The 9,110-nt window shown below is 41.1% G+C and overlaps 1 long non-coding RNA gene across 1 annotated transcript; it reads right to left on the bottom strand.

The window, feature by feature from the left end:
* Window positions 1-2,670: 2,670 nt before the first annotated feature.
* On the bottom strand, window positions 2,671-7,721 carry LOC119148238. The gene is made up of 2 exons (XR_005104339.1): window positions 7,587-7,721; window positions 2,671-2,947 (listed from the first exon to the last, which is right to left on the bottom strand). It is a non-coding gene; the product is annotated as an uncharacterized LOC119148238 (long non-coding RNA).
* Between the last annotated feature and the right edge of the window lie 1,389 nt (window positions 7,722-9,110).

Raw genomic sequence — 9,110 nt, forward strand, 5'->3', positions numbered from 1 at the left:
GCCTGGTAATTGCTCTGTGTACTCTCCTGAAGAGCTGTAAGATCTCCTACTAGGGGGCAGTGTGGGATTATTTGTACAATTGCTGACAAAATGGGGTTCTGATCTAGGAATGGGGTTCTGAAGTGTGCTCATGTTACTGCTAAAACCAGTAAGTCATCTAGAAGGACCGCTGGTGGTGCCTTGAAGGAGCTCTTGTTTGACACTCCTGTTTATGAGTAGAAGATCTTCCTTTTCTAGATGTGCACATATGATTTGGGCAGCATTTTCTCTTTCTTTTTTTTTTTCCCCCCTTTTTTCCCCCCGCTGACTGAAGTAACCTTTCCATTGTGTGTGTACTCCGTAAGTCAACAAGCCTTCCTCTGCTGCAGGAATTCAATTAATTGCTTAAGGGAAGAACAAAAAAGAAACACACACTCGATCAAAAAGAAACAAGACTGCAGGTCTGAGAGAGACTTGCCCTTAGCATTTCCATTTGCCCTGCTCCCACAGGCAAGCAAGACCATAGGGGCCCTCCGTCAGTCTTACAGAAATACATTTCATCTGAAGTAAATGTTACCCTTGTCCACAAATGCCATGAAGAAAAATGTTGGTCCTCCAAAGTTTGAAGGAGTGTGGAAAGGGCTGTGGCACTTTTGGGAAAGCTTTGTTTGACAGGTCTTGACCTGGACTTTGCTGATAAATGCACACAAAGTGGCCCAACACAGAATCCAGTTATAAAGCAATTAAGAATGCTGACCCTGACAGCCCCCTTGACTGGCCAAACGTGTGTGTCCTGGCTATGGGAGACAGAGGGGCTCCTGCTCACGCTGTGCTGTGGATGAATGTAAAACAAGGTTTTGGGGACTTCAGCTAACACTTCAGCAAACAAGAGGCTTCTGGCAAGAGTTGTGGCCATTGTACAGTTAGTCAATCACTCAAAGGAATCCGTTTCAGGGATGAGTTTTAAACAAGTCAACAAATTATAGCACCGGTATGGTGGTTTTTTTAGCATTGCTCACCCGTTTTTCACTTTATACATTGTCACTACAGAGCATTTTATGATAATGGCAAAACAGAACTGAATGCACAGCACTCTTTCTCCAGCAAGTCAGGCTCCAACTGTTCGAGCTAAAGGAAAACCTGTGTAAACTCCCAGTGAGAGAGAGCTTTAACACACATATAATCTGCACACTGTTCAGGAAACTCAGTAAGTTACCAGGTTTAGCCCATTCAATATTTATGTGCAAAAGCAAATTGCTGACAGGAGCTCACATGCCTGAGTTAACAGTTTAAAAAATATTTATAAACCAAAACACTTACTTGTTTTGGGCTTTTTTTCCTCTCAAAGATGTGTCCTCTGGCAAACAAACATATGAAATTATCTCCTGACTCTCCTCGAGCACCCTAACCTGGGCATTAGTGACCCAAAATTCCTCAGGCCTGGGGTGCTAACACCTTTAAGATTCTTCTGAAAGGACAAGATAGACTTGGAGAATAAGGAGAGCTCTGAAAACACTCTCCTGGCTATCTCTCCACAACAGAAATAGTGGGAAGCAAAACTTCACAGCAAATATCTGCTGCCTTTCTTCTACTCTCTCTCCCACCAGTCATCACCACGTGGGAAGGCCCTCCTGTTCCAGAGGCAAAAATACTGGAAGGCAAAATAATGCAGAAATTCCAGATTTTAATGGACAGGACCCCACATTCCCATGTCTTAGTCAACAACATCATTCTAAAATCCCATAAAAGGTTACAAGAGATCTCCAAAGCTCTACATCACAGCAGCCAGGACTCTCATTATATACCAAGTATCCCAACTTCTGTGTGTGTGTTAATCCTGCCAGCGCCCTGGAGTGCGAGACTTTCCACAGACGCTCAACTGGAGGTGACTGTCACATTCAGGATGTGAAAGAAACCTGGGGAAGCGTGTTCTGTCGATGGCTAAGTCCTGTTATGAAACAAAGGATGGAATAAGCAAGAGAGGTACCCCCATGCTTCCATTGCACAGGAAGAAAAGAGGCAGCTCCGCTTGCCAGAGATGCTTACAGATGCAATAAGAGACTTGCTGGCTTCCAAGGGGATGTTTCATGTAGTATCATCACCAGTATCCTGGGGCAGTAGCGCAGCAGGAACCGTCAGCAAGGTCTCTCCACAGGTGGAGGGATCAGTGCATGAAAATAAATGGTAGTGCTCAAGAATGTCAGATTTCATTTGGAAAGCAATTTTATTGTGTGCTTTCCAAGGTGTTATTACTATTACAGCTAAAGGAAAAATATTCTAAATTGATAGCACCCTTTTAATCCTCTATCTTAATTGGTTGAGAGAGGCACCTGCCAGTGCAGAGAGGAGCAACAGACTTTCAGAGTAATAATGAAATTACCTGCCCCTACTGCGCTTTTCACAAGTAGATCTCAAAACACTTTACAAGAGGAAGTTGACATCACTATTTCTATTTATAGAAATATTTATATTTATAGAAATAGTTTATGCAGTTAATATTACACTTCCTTTTTATGCCTCCATACACTAGGAAAGGATTTTGTAGTGGAACAAACTGTCTCTCGTAATGGGTAAATCTAGTGTTTAATTAAGCTACCAATAGGATGATGCTCATCAGCACTTTTAAAATATCCCAGACTCCACACCTTTGGGAATATCACTTTTACAGTCAGACAAGAAAATACACAAAACTTAAGATTTGGATGGGAGCTTTATTCTCTCTTCTATTTCCATAACTACCATTAAAGCCTTTCCTCCTGGACAAGGCAGAACAAATACCTTCAGCGCAGAATGTGCCGAAGTTCAGTGAAATGGCAGAATTATCTAATGGCTAATTTAGGGATACACATAACCAGAGCAAAGAGGTGACAGTTCTTTATACCAGCTGAAGTTGCATTTCCTGAATTCCTTTTCAGAAGCACGGCATGTGTCTTTGATCACAGCACATCACTCCTCTGAATCTCTGATTCTGTTGGGGCAATGATCTGTCAGACATCTGACATTTTCAAGCACAGAAGAAAAGCACCTTGTTGCTAGTATTGCAAGTATTAAACACATTTTGAGAACATAGGCTCGATATTGTATGTATGCAGATATTGTAAGGTATGCACGTGTACTCAGAGAATTTACTGATCTTGAGGTGCAGTTTCTTGGTTTTCAGAGAGTACATTTACAAGGAGTATCTGGTATCTTGAATAGGAATCTCTCTTCTTGTAGGTTAGCAGCAGCTTTCTCTTTCAGTTCATGTTATTCAACATGCATTAAAAAAAAACCAAAACAACCCACACCCAAAACCACAACCCAAACCGAATATCTAAAGAAGTCATCTCTGCTTTGTTGTGAAACAATCTCCTTCGACATTTGTAACATGTAAATCTTGTCATTAAGAAACCTCCTGACACATACTTTGACGTATGTATGACACTTACCGAAGGTGATCGCACAAGTAGTCACAGCCTCATCCACTGTTCTGCTGAGCAGGCTCTCTAAGCACAGCATATGATCTTGTGCTCTTTCCCTAATTCCTGGGTTAATTCATTAAAACAGGAAAGGGAAAAGTTTGCTGCCTAAAATCTTATTTTAGTTAAATAATGCATTTAGGAAAAAAATATTTAGTTTTATTCTCTTATGAATGGACGATTTCTCCCACTTAGTGAGACCTGTTGTCTCAGAGCATGAGTGGCAGGATTTCACACAGGCATACCTATGCTAGCTTTGGACTCTACCTCTTTAACACCCATGGCAGGGCAGAACTCAGCCCAGAATAAATACTTCAGCACGTGGTATCTCAGGCCAGTTTTACTGTCTGCTCTAAACTTGGCACTGCTATTGCTATGCTGATAGAAATTTCAATGGCTCGGTACGAGCTGTAGTTTGAGCTATGACAATGGTTTTGTAAACCTTAATTTTTATTTTTTCTCAAAACTTGTCCTTATCCAGATACTTAGTTTTTCTTGATCAGGTTTTTATTTAATTATCCCCCCCCTCCTTTTAATATTGGGGCAGAAACAGAGCACAATTGCACTACAAACCCATATGATGTATCTTCTAGAAGAGTGTATCCTGTAATTGTTGGTGCCACTGCATCTTAGTGATTTCCTACCCAAGTCTATTAGTCCTCAGTGACGCTGCTGGGGAAGAAGCCCCAGAAGAGGGTGGCACAGGGTAGTAATCAGGGAGGACAGACCAAGGGGGGCTGCTTGGGCAGTGAGGTAGCTCTCTTATTCTTCTACTGTACCTGCTAAGATAATTCCAGGAAACGAATTCCTTTGGCACAGACAGTAACCTCCCAAATCCCAAGAGAACACACACAGAAGCTGCTCCACAGCACCCTGTGCTTGCCAACCCTGAGAAATGTGTGATGGGATACGGGATCATGAGTCCAGAGTGAGAAACGGCAAGGATGCATCATTCATTACCACCACCCACAGCATGCCTGCAGATGTGGGACCTGAGAACAGAGTGCTAGCGTGGAGAATGTCAGGATGCAGAAGCGTGGTAGGCTGCTGTATGTTGGCAAGCGCAAGATTACCTAACCCATGGTTAGCATGCAGTGTGGGCAGGTTTTATTAGCAAAGTTCAGATCATGATGTGCTAATTAAAGAAGAGGTTGTCCTAGTTGCTAAGGAAATGAATGCTTTCTGTATTGCTGCTTCTACCCCAACAAAGCATGTTCTCAGCTGTCCCTCCGGCTGCGTTTGCCAGAAAGGGGGGTCAGGGCTTGATATTGTTGCTTCTGTGATTATAGCGCTCCTGTGAGCTGATTTTGAAGTCAAGAGTCACAGGTGAAAGGGATGTCAGGGAAAAGTGGTTTAAAACACTCCTTTATTAGGTACCTGTCTAGTGACAAAACTAGTGGGTTTAGGGTATATTGTTTTGGTTTTTAAGCTCAGTTCTGCTTCTTTTGGGAAAGATGCAGTCCAGCCTAGGAGATTTGAATGCTTTAAAATTGGTCTAACTGTCAGCTCTTCTGTAGGGCAGAGGCTGAGTGTTGGAGCCAGTCCTAGAATGAAGGAAGTGTAATGGTTTGAATTTTTCATTAGTAAAGAAGCTGGCTACCACCAGACAGGCATCTTGCTTAGCTTGGTCTCATGAGAAAGCATTCTCTGATTCATTATTCCTCTACCATAATACATACTGTGCATAGGCAGCTGCTAGAAACATAAGGATGCATCATCAACAGGACTGAAAACTACATATGGTGAAGTTAATGTGTAAGTGAAAAACTGTCTTCATGAGGTGGTCCATTGCTGGCTGCTGGTCCCACAGCAACTCTGTCATCCTTCATTCTCAGTGTGAGATTTACATCAGTTCCAGCTTGAAACTTAAATGATTGTGTACAGCATCTTCAAAGCATCTTTTTTTATTTTTTCTTTCCCCTCTGCATCCTCCATGGAAATCCTGTCACCAGCACTACAAGACTTTCTCCTCTGTCACTCTCTGGGGCAATGGCTGGCTGGCTGTAACTTGGTCTCTGAGATCCCAGAGACATGAACCTCCTGTGTCACAGAGATGGGCAACAATAATAAAATTCCCATTAAGATTAAATTGTCTCTGTCTTTAGGAGACAATAGAGCTCTGCATTAACCTTCAGTTTCCAGTATGCTGGACCACTGTATTTTTTTTTTTTCATATACTTTTATTTCCTGAAGTAATATTCCTCTAGCTGTCTATTATTCTGGAACAACATTTCCTTTACTTCATCTGCTCCTCTCCTACCTCAATGCAGACGTTGCAGCATCTGGCATCACCCCTCCCTACCAGCTGGTTTGTTGCTGCATTCTTCAAGGATTAAGTTGCCATTTTCCAAAGACCCTTGAAGTCACAGTTCCACTTCTTACTTTCTGTCTCTGAGGACTCTAAGCCCAACGTGACATTTATTTCTCTTTCTCTTAAAAATGCTCCCTCTGCAATTTTATCATCAGGTCTAATTTTGCATTGCAAATTCTCCAATATCCTTTTGCTAATTAAAATGTTTCATCTGCATTGCATTCTGCAGAAAGGGGCTGTGAAACCCTCATAACACAAAAGTCTTCAGCTGAACTTCAAATTGGACTTGACAAATGAGCAGGAACCTCTTGTTGCCCCAGACTCATAGGAGACTGGAACCTGCCAGAGTCTCCTGCTGCCTGCTGGAGGCAGATGCGGACTGTTAGATTTTGAATATTTGGGAGAAAGTTCTCAGAGAAGGAAAGCTCCAGCAACAGCTAAGCCTAAGTTCTTGCTCTGAGTTCCTTTGCTTCGGTGTATTGGTTGTTGACGTGGTTGGTTTTTTTTCCGAACAATCTTTCTGTTAATAAAGCTGGAAGCAGAAAGGATGAGACCTTGGTGCTATGACAAAGGCAGCATTTTCATTTGCATTTTGGTGGGGGCTTCATCAGTTTACAGGGAGGGACAAAAGCAGCTGCAAATATTCTCAGTGTCTGTGGTGTGAAGAATTGTGAGCGCCCATGTGGGAGAAACATTTGCCACGATTACATATTATTAGTCTCAGTGGTTCATGTTCATCATAAGTTCATCCTGTCTTGACACAGTTTTAGTCTGTGATGAAGCCTAGTGCTTCTGTCCTTGCCAAATTAACAGCAGACAAAGATAAACAGACACCTCTAGAGACTTTTGCTGCATATAAAATGTACCAACCATTTTAAAATCTCTTGGAACAATCTGCTTGGATAAGATGCTAATGCATTATTGGAGATGCTGACATTCAGTAGAGGAATTTACTTTCAGCATGATCCATATTGGGTAGCAAAAAGGAGCAGGAGTCCTTGAAAAGATGCAAAGAATTCTTGAAAGATTAGGGATTGTTCTCTACACTGTACTTATAAATCAAATATATCAATTCTTGCTTAAATTCTCACGTCATTTATACTCAGAGTGGATATTCACAAAACGCTCTTTTTTATAAGAGATCAGATCAGGGATAGGCTCAGCCTTTTTGTCTTAACTTTTGCTTTGGTGTGTAACATTTGGCGACTAACTGACTACCCTCTTTAGTGCACAAGCTCAGAGTGGGCAAGAGCCAACATAGCTGTTTTGTCATTTCTATTTAACCTCTATAGGATTATCATTATTTTACTCATTAATGTTCCACTGCCTGTCATCACATTCACTGGTCTCTCTATTCAAGTTGGTTACTGATGAGACAGTTGGGGTCAATAGTTAATTACTTGTCAAATTAATCACTACTTCCACTTGTGAGACACATCTTTAGTAGTATAGAATGTGTACTCTATTTCCAGGGAGGAGATTACAAAAGTAACTAAAGGTATTTTGAATGTTCCACAAATTGGATGAGATTTGTTGAGTTAGCCAGTGCATGGGGAAATCCTGTGGGCTGTGATTGAGGTATTTTTAGTCTTCCCAGGTTCTTCTCTACAATTTTCTCCCAAATATCATTTTAATTACTTCCTTCAGTTTTCTGAAAGAGTAGTCGCTTTTTCCTTCATCCTTTGCATTTATTTTTGCATAGGTCTCTGGCTCCATTGTCCACCTCCACCTTTTCTTTCACCATGCTGCAATTTCATCTCCCTGCCTTACCCTTCTCAACCCCCACTCCCATTCCCCCCCCCCCCCCCATGCGTTAATGCTTATTTTTATATACTCACTTTTGGGGACTTGTCTTCAAAGACCATCTTCTTGCTTAGACACTCCAAACCTCCTCTGGAGGCCAGTTATCTGTCAGTGTTCCTAATCCCCCACCAACCTCTGCCTACTTATGGCTGGAACATTGGCTTCTTGTCATAGCTATAGAGGAAGGAGCAACAGTGACTCTTTTACTGTTGGCAGCAGTCCTTTCCCTCCATGTGTGCCTTCTTGTCTAGCATTACCCATCAGTTCTAGACAACCCATGAAAAAGTCATCAGACTGGCAATCTCATGCTTTCCAGCATGCCATTACCACCATCATCTTAGGAGTCAAGTCCTTAGATACCAAGGATACCAAAAGCGTATTAAGATCATGTAATGTTCTAATCAGGCTGTGTCTTTTTGCTAAAGGAAAAGATACTCTTATGGGCATTCCCTACACTTTTTATAGAATAGCAGTGTACAAAAAGGTTGCTGATTTTTAGTGCATACTGAATATATGAGCATTTAAAGGTATATATTCCCAGATGAGAACCAGCACTAACAATGAGTTAAAGCTTTTAGACTGTAAATCCCAGCAACACAAGCCATAAAGGGGGAAACAAACCCCAAAACCAAGAAATAAGCAGCAAAGTGCTTCAGTGCTTTGTCTGCACTCCTGTTCCTTATTCTGGCTACCTTTTATTCCCTCCCATTGCCCAGATGTTTCCAATTGCACCCATGAATTACTGTTTTAATAAATCAAGTGAATCTGAAAACATGAACTGAATAGATCACAATTTTAGAAAAGAGGTTCTTTTAACTGCAGAAGTGCAGGTTAGGTTGATTTCTTTTTTCTCCTTTGAAGAGAACACGTGTCAAACAAAAACTAGTTCTGTATCACATACAGATTACTACTTATTTCCCAAAGCAATGTTTTCATAACACCAGCAGTAGATTACACCTAACTAGTTCTTCTTTACTCCTGCATCTTTTGGTTCTCTCTGAAACAATTACTTACGTGATAATTAAGTCAGATTATTTAATTTTTTTTTTCAAATAAAGGGACTGGTAAGTGTAGGGGAACAGAGCAAATTCCTGCCAAAATTAGTGGAGAGATTCAGTACTTGATGAGACATACAAGCATTTTTAGTGGAGACCCTGCAATTCTAGGAGGGGATTCTGCATCACTCATTCACCAAGTCTCACAGTTCAGAACACAATCAGACCCTTATTTTGTGTGTATGTGAACACGAGATAAGGTTTTAAAGAATTTATGGATGTCTCTGCCTGGGAGGGAGGGTTGTTTTGACTGTTGCTTTTAGAAAGGTGGTGAGTTTAGTTGTATGGAATGTGAATAGCACTGTATGAAATTACTTCTCTCTTACCCAGAACTACTAAGAGTAATACCTTTAGGTAGTATTTCTTGATAGAGAAAAATGTAGCAAGCTTTTTCTAGAATTTTTTTTTTTTAAAAAGCATTTAAGTGTACAAGTATATGTAGCAAACCTACCCAACAGTCTCTAATAATGACAAATGGTTCATGCACATTTTATTTTCACTCGC

This window comes from Falco rusticolus, chromosome 5 (genome assembly GCF_015220075.1).
Source record: "Falco rusticolus isolate bFalRus1 chromosome 5, bFalRus1.pri, whole genome shotgun sequence".
Taxonomy (NCBI): domain Eukaryota; kingdom Metazoa; phylum Chordata; class Aves; order Falconiformes; family Falconidae; genus Falco; species Falco rusticolus.